Source organism: Sturnira hondurensis, unplaced genomic scaffold (assembly GCF_014824575.4).
Source record: "Sturnira hondurensis isolate 20B ecotype Veracruz unplaced genomic scaffold, ASM1482457v3 Scaffold0005329, whole genome shotgun sequence".
In the NCBI taxonomy this organism is placed as follows: Eukaryota; Metazoa; Chordata; class Mammalia; order Chiroptera; family Phyllostomidae; genus Sturnira; species Sturnira hondurensis.
The window spans coordinates 2,318,993-2,331,105 of record NW_028077960.1 but is presented as its reverse complement, the minus strand read 5'-3'; the positions used below and the strand labels follow the sequence as shown (position 1 = coordinate 2,331,105).

Sequence of the window (12,113 nt, the reverse complement as noted above, 5' to 3'; positions counted from 1 at the left end):
TGCTATGAACATCGGGTGCATAGGTTCTTTTGGATTGGTGTTTCAGGGTTCTTAGGATATACTCCTAGCAGTGGAATTGCTGGGTCAAATGGCACGTTCATTTTTAGTTTTCTTAGAAAATTCCATACTGCTTTCCATAGTGGTTGTACCAGTCTGCAATTCCACCAACAGTGGACTAGGGTCCCCTTTTCCCCACAACCTCTCCAGCACTTGTTGTTGTTGCTTTGTTTATGATAGGCATTCTGACTGGTGTTAAGTGGTATCTCATTGTGGTTTTAATTTGCATCTCTCTGATAGCTAGTGATATCGAGCATCTTTTCATGTGTCTCTGGATCCTCTGTATGTCCTCCTTGGAGAAATGTCTGTTCAAGTCCTCTGCCCATTTTTTAATCGGGTTGCTTGTCTTCTTTGAGTGGAGTCGAGTGAGTTCTTTGTATATTTTGGAGATTAAACCTTTGTCTGAGGTATCATTGGCAAATATGTTTTCCCAAACAGTTGCTTCTCTTTTTATCTTGATACTGTTTTCCTTAGCCATGCAGAAGCTTTTAATTTTGATGAGATCCCATTTGTGAATTCTTTCCTTTATATCCCTTGCTCTAGGGGACGTATCAGTAAAAATATTGCTGCGTGGAATGTCTGAGATTTTCCTGCCAATGCTCTCCTCTAGGACTTTAATGGTTTCCCGGCTTATATTTAAGTCTTTTATCCACCTTGAATTTATTTTGGTGTATGGTGTAAGTTGGTGCTCGAGTTTCATTTTTTTTGCATGTTTTCCCAACACCATTTGTTGAAGAGGCTATCTTTACTCCATTTTATGTTACTGCCCCCTTTGTCGAATATTAATTGACTGTAGAGGTTTGGGTTTATTTCTGGGCTCTCTGTTCTATTCCATTGGTCTATGTGCCTGTTTTTATGCCAGTACCAGGCTGTTTTGATTACAGTGGCCTTGTGGTACAGTTTGATATCAGGTATTGTAATCCCTCCTACTTTGCTTTTCTTTCTCAAAATTGCAGCTGCTATTCGTGGTCTTTTGTAGTTCCATATAAATTTTTGAAGTGTTTGTTCTATGTCTGTGAAATATGCCATCGGCACTTTAATAGGTATTGCATTAAATCTGTAAATTGCTTTGGGTAGTATGGACATTTTGATGATGTTAATTCTTCCAATCCATGAACACGGTATATGTTTCCATTTGTTTGTGTCTTCCTTGATTTCTGTCTTCAGTGTTGTGTAATTTTCTGCATACAAGTATAAAGGTCCTCTTTTTAAAGTATTTGGTTTCTTTTGCTCAATGGTACATCTCTGAGATTCACCCTTATTACATGAAGCGACAATTCATTCTTTCCCATGACCATGTAGTATTCTATTACATAACTATGCCTTAATGGCTTTGCCCATTCTAATGTTGAGAGACAGTTATTTCCAGTTTAGAGGCCACGATGAATTAAGAATTAAACACTTTTCTATACATCCTTGTGGTGGGTAAGTGTACCCATACTGGCTGGGCACAGTACACAGAAAGTCACAGGGTAGATGTGGGACTGTTTTACTGAAACGCTGGACTATCAGGATTTCCAGACTACCAAATGCCACACTAAGTATGAGACCTGACTATATTATTTCTCTTCTAAGAAGCCTTGAGGTAACTAAGTCAGGTAGCCCTAAATAGTTTTCCACACATTATGCAACTGAGGCAGTTGCCAAAATGTTCCATAAACTACAAATAAACAACTTGCCAATTACAGACCTAACTTCCATCTAAACTGCCACGATAGACAGCACTTACAGCACTAAGATCCAAGGAGCAACCCCTTGGTATGCTAAGGACAATTACAATCAACAGCTGCAGATAGACAAGTGATTAGTTATTGATTTCTGAAAAACTAGGTATATTTCCATGCCTCTATCTGAAAAGGTATTCACAGAATCAAAATCTTGGGAATGGCAGAGATTTTAAAAGAAACCATCTAGTACAATCCTACTAAGTCCATACCTTCCATAAAAGGCTGCATAGCGAAAACAGCATGGACTTCCCAAGGTCAGACATCACAAGCCCAGGTTCACTACTGGACTTCACCACTTACCAGCAATATGACCTAGGCAAATTATCCTAATCTGAGTCTCAACTCCAAAAATGGGAATGATACCAATTAGACTGCCACCTGAAGGGATCATTGTTAAGATTAAGTCACACAATCTGTATAGTTTCTACCATACAGTGCACTTTATTTCAAAGTCTCCTTTGAAATAAAGGAGACTCCAGCAAAAAGAATACTGGCCAAATAGGGAACTTGATTTATGGCCCAGAAAGTCATGCTGTGAGGGCCACCTCCCTTCTCACCCAAACAAAACTATAATAATACTTGAATTTCCTCTACAACATCCTGGAAATGAAGTTCCAATCTTCAAAATACACATATCCCTAGACACAAAGGTATGCAAGGGAATCAATTTCCACACTACTTTTCATAAACTTGATCTGCCTAGATAATTGAATCATTAATAAAAGATCTCCTACCATAAAACTTATTACTTAGGACAGAGGTTAGAAAACTACAGCCCATGGGCCAAATCTGGCTCACTACTAATAAAGTTTTATGGAAACACAATCATGTTCAGCTGTCTGCCTGTTTTCTGTGGCTCTTTTTGCAATGCAATAAAAAGGCTGAGTAGTTATGACAGAAACTACATGACTCACGAAGCCTATCATCTGACTCTTTATAGAAAAAGTCTACTGACTCCTTTAAAAAATTTGTGTAAAAAGAGATGGATACAAGTTCAATAAGAAAAAGGAAATGTATGAAATGGACAAATTCCCAGAATGATACAAATGATCAAAGTTGACTCAAGAAGCAATAGAAAATGTGGATAGACCTAAATCAAGTAAAGAAATTGAATTAGTAATTAAAAATCTTCCCATAAAGAAAAGCCCAGGTCCAGGAGACTTCAGTGGTAAATTCTATCAGACATATAGAAAAAAATAATTAACAATCCTACACAAACTCTTACAGAAAATATAAAAGAAAAGAACATTTCCTAACTCATTTATTAGGGTAGTACTAATTTATCCTGAATAATGCAGAAGTTAGGGGCAGTCTAAAATCCCCGTTTAACTTTTGACTCCCAAAAAACTTAAAGCTGTCCGTTGATATCCAAAGGGGACTGGTTCTAGGACATCTCACACCCATGCAGATACCAAAATCCATGGACACTCAAGTCCTTTACATAAAATGGTATGAAATAATGACTATGGTCAACCCTCCCCACCCATACACTGCCCACTGAGGATCAAAAATACTGTTGTTTTTTTTTTATTATTTTGTTAATTCAATTAGAGTTATCTGCATTTACCCCCACCACTCCCCTCTACCCCAGCCATCCCCACCTCCCTCCCCTGCTTCCACCTTCCCTTGGTTTTGTCCATGTGTCCTTTATAGTTGTTCCTGAAAACCCTTCCTCCCCTCCCTCCATTATCCCCTCCCACCTCCCCTCTGGTTACTGTTAGTTTGCTCTTAATTTCAATGTCTCTAGTTATATTTTGCTTGCTTGTTTGTTTTGTTGATTAGGTTCCAGCTAAAAGTGAGATCATATGGTATTTGTCCCTCACTGCTTGGCTTATTTCACTTAGCATAATTCTCTCCAGTTCCCCCCATGCTGTCCCGAAGGTTAGTAGCACCTTCTTTTTTTCCCGCTGCATAGAATTCCATCGTGTAAACATACCATGGTTTTTTGATCCATTCATTTACTGATGGGCACTTAGATTGCTTCCAGTGCTTGGATATTTTAAATTGTGCTGCTGTGAACGTTGGGTACATAGGTTTTTTGAATTGGTGTTTCTGGATTCTTAGGGTATAATCCCAGCAGTGGACTTGCCAGGTCAAAAGGAAGTTCCATTTTTAGTTTTCTGAGGAAATTCCATACCGTTCTCCACATTCCCACCAACAGCGCACTAGGGTTCACTCTTCTCCACATCCTCACCAGCACTTGTTTGTTGATTGTTTATGATGGCCATTTTGACTGGTGTGAAGTAGTATCTCACTGTAGTTTGAATTTGCATCTCTAATGGCTAGTGACGGTGAGCATCCTTTCATATGTCTCTGGGCCCTCTCTATGTCCTCCTTAGAGTAGTGTCTGTTCAGGTCCTTTGCCCATTTTTAAATTGGGTTGTTTGTCTTTCTGGAGTGGAGTCATGTGAATTCTTTATATATTTTGGAGATCAAACTCTTGTCTGAGGTATCATTGGCAATATATTTTGCCAATGGTATTTTGCTAATCCATATGATTGGTTCCCTTTTCATTTTAATGCTATTTTCTTTGGCTGTGCAGAAGCTTTTTAATCTGATGAAGTCCCATTTGTTTATTCTTTCTTTTATGTCCCTTGCTCTAGGGGATGTATTGGTGAAAATATTGCTGTGTTGAATGTCTGAGATTTTCCTGCCTATATTCTCCTCTAGGACTTTTATGATGTCACAACTTACACCCACCTTGAATTTAAGTCTTTTACTCAGCTTGAATCTATTTTTGTGTATGGTTAAGTTGGTGATCTAGTTTCACTTTTTTGCATGTAGCTGTCCAGAGTTCCCAACACCATTTGTTGAAGAGCTATTTTTACACCATTTCATGCTTTTGCCCCCTTTGTCAAATATTAATTGACCACAGAGACTTGGGTTTATTTCTGGGCTCTCCATTCTGTTCCACTGGAAAAATATGGAACACTTCACGAATTTGCGTGTCATCCTTGCGCAGGGGTCATGTTAATCTTCTCTGTATCATTCCAATTTTGGATATGTACTGCTGAAGCGAGCACTGAAAATACTGTTTTTAATCTGTGGTTGACTGAATCTGCAAACGTGGAAACCCAGGGATACTGGGGGCGGGGCGGGGGGCGGGGGGCGGGCGGGAGCCAATTGTATATTTATTGAAAAAAGTCTGGGTGTAAGTGGAGACACGCAATTCAAACCTGTATTGTTCAAGGGTCAACTGTATCAGTCTGACAACTAAGACCAGACAAAGACATCATAAGAAAAGAAAACTTCAGATCAATATCCCTCATGTACACAGAGAAAAATTCTTAACAAAATATTACTAAACTGAATTCAGGAACATATAACGAGTATTATACACCATGACTAAGTGGGGTTTATTATAGGAACACAAGACTGGCTTAACATCTGAAAATCAAATAATGTAATATACCATTTATACATACCTTAGACGGTTTTTAATATAATAAAGGTTTTTTATTTGCTTTTTAATCATTTCTAAAAGATTTTATTTATTTATTTATAGAGAGAGGGGAAGGGAGGGAGAAAGAGGAGAGAAACGGCGAGCAGATGCCCCTCGTACAGAGCCAAACCTGCAAACCAGGCATATGCTCCCACCAGAACTGAACTGGCAACCTTTCGTTTTGTGGGACAATGCCCAACCAACTGAGCCATACAAGTCAGGGCATTTGTATATTTTAAAAGCATCAAATTGCAACCTGGCAGGGTGGCTCAGTTGGTGGGAACATGATCCTGTACACCAAAATGTTGCAGCTCGATTCCAAGTCAGGGCACACACTCCTAGGTTGTGGTTTGATCCCTGGTCGGGGCACTTACCAGAGGCAACCGATCAATGTTTCTGTCTCACATTGATGTTTCTCTCTCTCTGAGGCAACCAGTAAGTGTTTCTCTCTCTCTGCCCCTCTCCCACCCTCTTTCTAAAATCAATAGATATATTCCTTTAGGTGAGAATTTAAAACAAAATCAAATTGCTATTAAATTTAGATAGCTTTGTATTTATTTTTAGAAAGTCAATACTTACAATGTCAGAAATTATATCCCTAACTTTTAAAAATTAAATGCTTAATTAAACTGAATTGTTTTTAAAGATTTTTTGATTTTTAGAGGGGAAGAGAGGGAGAAAGAGAGGGAAACATTAATGTGTGGTTGCCTCTTATACGCCGCCCACCGGGGACCTGGCCCGCAACCCAGGCATGTGCCCTGATTGGGAATTCTACCAGCGACCCCTTGCTTTGCTGGCTGGCACTCAACCTACACTGAGTCACACCAGCCAGGTAAACTTAAATTTATGATGAAAAATCTCAGAGACCAACTTAAAAGAGATACATAGATTTCCTAACGTTTTGGACACTCTCAAGCAAAAATGTTTTAAGGCCACACTGACTGAATGTGCCTGGAATGACATGGGGAAAAAGCGTCACTCAATGGTGAAGATACGGGATTCTTTCTGGTTGCTTTGAAGTTGCCAAAGCAACTTCACCATGTCTTCAGACAGCCAATAAAAATCACTTTTTAAAACCAATTTTGACTCCTTTTAACTTCCAACTTCTAAATTAATTTATTCTTGCAGAGTACCAAGACCTAAACCTAATATTCATGTGTGAGCCAACCAGTGCTGGGATCAAGTGACACAACCTTTCTTGACCTTATATTTCCCTAATGCAATCTACTACTACAGTTCACATCGTTCTTCTCACGGGCTAACCACACCACTGACTCAGATGACTGACACTCCACATCTTCTTATTACATGAGCCCCTCCAAAGTCACATCTCTACCTTAATTAACTGATATAACTGATTTTTTTGGACCCAAGTAAAATTCCTCACAGTTATATGACCCTTCCATTTCATTAAGTTGCACTGGGCAAATTTTGAGTTTAACCAGATGATTCTTTCTCTCTTCACTTCATCAAGGTCACAAACTTGCTAAGTATACCTTTCAGGTAAGACTTCAAAGACACACTGTGTATAAAAGAAAGTGACAGAGCCTCAACTCAGAATCCCAGCAGTATTGTGTCCATAAATCAAAACCCTCCAGACAAAGCTATTTAAAATCATGATTCCATCTACTTTTACCACAATCTGGCAAATATCCCCACCTTACCCACAGGGCCACCATAAAAGACTTAACAAATACCTTGCTAAAAGTGACATTATCACCATGGATACTATACACACTTACTTTGAGCTACCAATTTGGATATCCTGTCCTGTTGATCTGCTGCATTTATAAGAACTCTAGAAAATCTGAGACATTCCACACAGCAATATTTTCAATGATATGTCCCCTAGAGCAAGAGACATAAATGAAAGAATAAACAAATGGGACTTCATCAAATTAAAAAGTTTCTGCACAGCTAAAGAAGATAGCATTAAAATGAAAAGGGAACCAATCATATGGAATAGCAAAATACCATTGGCAAAATATATTGCCAATGATACCTCAGACAAGAGTTTGATCTCCAAAATATATAAAGAATCCACATGACTCCACTCCAGGAAGACAAACAACCCATTTAAAAATGGGCAAAGGACCTGAACAGACACTACTCTAAGGAGGACATAGAGAGGGCCCAGAGACATATGAAAGGATGCTCAGCATCACTAGCCATCAGAGATGCAAATTCAAACTACAGTGAGATACCACTTCACACCAGTCAGAATGGCCATCATAAACAATCAACAAACAAGTGCTGGCGAGGATGTGGAGAAAAGTGAACCCTAGTGCACTGTTGGTGGGAATGCAGACTGGTGCAGCCACTGTGGAAAACAGTATGGAATTTCCTCAGAAAACTAAAAATGGAACTTCCTTTTGACCTGGCAAGTCCACTGCTGGGATTATACCCTAAGAACCCAGAAACACCAGTTCAAAAGACCTATGCATCCAGTGTTCATAGCAGCACAATTTAAAATATCCAAGCACTGGAAGCAATCTAAGTGCCCATCAGTAAATGAGTGGATCAAAAACCCATGGTAGAGCCCTGGTTGGTGTGGCTCAGTGGATTGAGCACTGGCCAGTGGATTGGGGGTGGCCAGTTTGATTTCCAGTCAGGGCACATGATTGGGATGTGGGCCAGGTCCCCAGCTGAGTGGCATGTGAGAGGCAACCCACACATTGATATTTCTCTCCCTCTTTCTCCCTCCCTTCCCCTTTCTCTAAATAAAACCTTAAAAACAAAAACAAACAAAAAAACTCGTGGTGCATTTACACAATGTAATACTACGCAGCGGAAAGAATGAAGGAACTCCTACCCTTCTCGACAGCATAGATGGATCTGGAGAGCATTATGCTACGTGAAATAAGCCAGGCAGTAAAAGACAAATACCGTATGATCTCACCTATTAGTGGAACATATCAACAAAACAAACAAGCAGACAAAATATAACTAGAAACATTGAAATAAAGACTCAGTAATCAGAGGGAGGGGGAATGGATAATGGGAAAGGTGGGAAAGGCAGGTATAATCCAGGGTTAGAGGTGGGGATGGGTGGGACACTGGCAGGGGGAGTAGTGGTGGAGAGAAAATGGAGACAACTGTACTTGAACAACAATAAAAAATGATAATAATAAAAAAGAACTCTATTAACCCTGCTACTCTGGTTGAGAAAAACAGAAAAACCACACATTTTCCACTTTGAATTAATTACAGAATCTCACAAATCATAACAATCTTAAACATTTTCTAGTCCACTGGTTTTCAAACTATAGGTCTTTAGCAGTCAATTTAGTGAGTTGCAATCTACTTTTTTTCTTTTAATGAAACAATGTCAAAGGGCATCATCTGCAGACAGCAAACCTGTGTCATGTGTGTGCACGCACATGAACTTTATGCATTTAGGGGGTACACAGAATCATGATGTAGTCACAGGTCAAAAGAGTCTGAGAGACACTTTCCTAGTCCCATAGTTCTACCACTAGAAAGCTCCACCAAAAAATTCTTAGTAATCAAAAAGTTGTGACTTCCGCCAAGATGGAGAGGTAGGTGGAAACACTGTGCCTTCTCCCACAACCAAGTTTGAATACAACAAAGGTTTAGTAAACAAAGACACAACCAAAGAACAGAAAATTGAACTATACGAAAGTCCAACAAGAATCATTCAACTGGGACCGGTAAGAGGGGCAGAGCCAGCAGCAGAGCAGGGTCCAGCAAGAAAGATCCCCCAACCCCAGGCGCGCAGGCAGCCGGGGTAGCAGCACGGACCCAGTGAGGGTGCAGGGCAGACTGACCATTGTCACACATTCGTGCACACGCAGATAAACCAGCAGAGGAGTGAGTAGTGAGCAGTGAGAGCAAGCCCCAGCGTGAGTGCACAAGGCGAGGGGCTGACCACAGTCGCACATTTGCACACAGTGGGACTGACCGAGCAGCCCTGGCGGTGGGAGGCGGCAGAGGGGATGCCATTGCTTTCCTTTGACCCCCGCCCCCACATACAGCATCGCAACCTAGCCACTGAGTTGCCCCACCCTGGTGAACACCTGGGGCTCTGTTCCTCCTACATAACAGGCACAGACAGTCCAAAACATGGCTCAAGAAGAACTCAAAGTCCCAGAGCCAATAACTCTAAGTGGCCAAGAAATAGCCTATCAGATGCACAGTTCAAAACACTGGTGATCAGGATGCTCGCAGAACTGGTTGATTATAGCCACAAATTAGAGGAACATATGAAGGCTAAACTAATTGAAATGAAGGGAGATGTCCAGGAAACCAATAGCGATGGAAAGGAAACTGGGACTCAAATCAATGGAGTGGACCAGAAGGAAGAACGAAACGTCCAACCAGAAAAGAATAAAGAAACAAGAATTCAAAAAAATGAGGAGAGGCTTAGGAACCTCCAGGACATCTTTAAACGTTCCAACATCCGAATTATAGGGGTACCAGAAGGGGAAAAGGAACAGCCACGAGTGGAAAACTTATTTGAACAAATAATAAAGGAGAACTTCCCCAGTCTGGCAAAGGAAATAGACTTCCAGGAAATCCAGGAAGCTCAGAGAGTGCCAAAGAAGTTGGACCCAAGAAGGAACACACCAAGGCACATCATAATTACATTAGCCAAGACTAAAATGAAGGAGAGAATCCTAGAAGCATCAAGGGATAAGGGGACAGTCACCTACAAAGGAGTACCCATCAGACTGTCAGCTGATTTCTCAAAAGAGACCTTACAGGCAAGAAGGGGCTGGAAAGAAGTATTCCAAGCCATGAAATCCAAAGACCTACAGCCAAGATTGCTTTATCCAGCAAAGCTTTCATTTAGAATGGAAGGGCAGATAAAGTGCTTCTCAGGTAAGATCAAATTCAAGGAGTTCATCATCACCAAGCCCTTATTATATGAAATGTTAAAGGGACTTATATAAGAAAAAGAAGATGAAAAATATGAACAGTGAAAGGACAGCAAACTCACAGTTATCCACAACCACACCTAAAACAAAAGCAAACCAAGAGGACAGCTAGATCAGGAGTGGAACCATAGAAATGAAGAATGCATAGAGGGTTAGCAACAGGGGAGTGGGAGGAGGAGAAGGGGGGAGAAGGTACAGAAAATAGCATAGACGGTAGGTAGAAAATAGATAGGGGGGAGGGTGAGAATAGTGGGGGAAATATAGAATCTAAAGAAGTTGAGACACGTGGTCATAAACTAAAGGGGGGAGAATGGTGGGGGAGGGGGTGTGCAGGTGGAGGGGAATGAAGGGGGGAATAGAACAACTGTAATGGTATAATCAATAAAATATATTTTAAAAAGTTGTTATTTGTAAACATCTTCACTTCATACACAGAAACCAACAAATAGCAACTCTGTGCTCAGTACAGGTAATCTGCTATTCATAAAAAAAAGACTAGAGCTCAGATGGTTTAAGGGTCACCCCCACACACCCAAATTGCAGGTTCAATCCTTGGTCAGAGAACATACAGGAATCACCCAATGAATGCATGAATAGGTGGAACAACAAATGATGTTTCTCTCTGTTTCCTTCTCTCTCACTCACCCTTCCTCTTTCTAAAATTAAAAAAAAATCAATAAAAAAAGGAAAAAAACTAGAATCCATTAGGAGTTTCCAGTTGAAATACAGATCTGCTCAGAAGACAGTCACTTACGTTTTGGTGGGATTAAGACCAATATCGACAGGCAGCAGAATGAAATCACTTTAGTCTGTGTCTAGGAAAGAGAAAAACCATTCTGAGTCTCCAGTTCCTCATCTGTTACTATGGAAGAGTACTGTTAGGATTCCAGCTGGCTCTGGAATTGGGAGATATATTGACAACCAACTGGCCAAGCAGGTGAGAACTTTGCCTCCACACAGCAAGACACTTTAACCACTTCAACAAGTTAGTTATTGATAAGGTAAATCAATTTCACACAAAAAAGTACTGATAAGAACCTCAGTCTTACACCAACAGCATGGAGAATCAAGGGGAAGTTTCCAGGACTTAGTAGAAGCTGGGCCCTAGTAGGTATCATTACTTTCTCAACCACTCTCCCCTTCTAGAATCCAGTTCATCTTTAGATCTCTGTCCTCAAGCTATCAGTCATGGATGTGGCACTAACGCTCTCCCCTGCCACCCTACTCTACAAAAGGAAACTGAGGTATGAAGCAATGAGTGGGCAAACTGCAGCGGCCATCAACAAGTCTAAACCAAGAGCCTAATTAAAGCCGCACTTCTTACCCCTTCCCCAGACCGTTCGGAATCCCGCGACCCTCGTACTCCCACCTCAAACCACGCCCCCAAGATCATCCTAGTACCTCGCTCTCTGCGCGCCCACTGTGGCCCCCAGCGTGCGCCACCTCTATATGGGTCTACGAGGCCTGGAATCTTCAAGCTTAAAAGCAGAGCTGCCTGGCAACCCCAGATGCCCCCTCCCACGAGCGCCCACAAACCAGCCGCCGCCCCTTCCTCCCACCTCCAAGTCGTCGGGCCTGCGCCTCTTCAGCACACCAAGCGAATCGGCCCGGAGACGAGAGTGAACCCAGAAATTGAGGGGCTGTTTGCTCCACACCCACCCTACTGCCGCGGCCGCCGGAAGAGCCTCGCGTCTCCACGCCACCGTCATGAGCTCACTTCCTGCGCGACGCCTTGGAAACCATAGGGCGGGCAATTGAGGGACTGAGCGCCCGGGAAATTTGAGAGTTTGGAAGCCCTGTTGCGAGAGTGGAGCCGGAAGCCTTCCGGAGACGCGCCTCGGCTGCGGTGTTGCGTGCCCCGCCTACTCGCGTAGACTGGAGTTCTGGTTGGAGTTGTCTGGGTGTCTGGGGACCATGCTCTGTCTTGCGGTCTTGATGGCACACTCTGGCTTACCCTCCAGTATCCCTTACGAAGAGTGGCGATGTGGA

At 41.7% G+C, this 12,113-nt stretch overlaps 1 protein-coding gene and 1 non-coding gene across 6 annotated transcripts in view; both read right to left on the bottom strand.

The window, feature by feature from the left end:
- Nucleotides 1-11,805, bottom strand: part of EDC3 (enhancer of mRNA decapping 3) — a 90,516-nt gene extending 78,711 nt beyond the window's left edge. The window contains exons 1-2 of one of the 5 annotated variants that reach the window (XM_037047033.1): nt 11,684-11,798; nt 10,879-10,939 (exon numbers count right to left, since the gene is read on the bottom strand). The gene's annotated coding sequence lies outside the window, so the exon portion shown is untranslated. The other 4 variants (XM_037047035.1, XM_037047038.1, XM_037047034.1 and 1 more) reach the window with 4 other exon arrangements.
- LOC118987850 (U6 spliceosomal RNA) lies at nt 4,702-4,807 on the bottom strand. Its single transcript, XR_005066654.1, has one exon. It is a non-coding gene; the product is annotated as a U6 spliceosomal RNA (small nuclear RNA).
- Nucleotides 11,806-12,113: the final 308 nt, after the last annotated feature.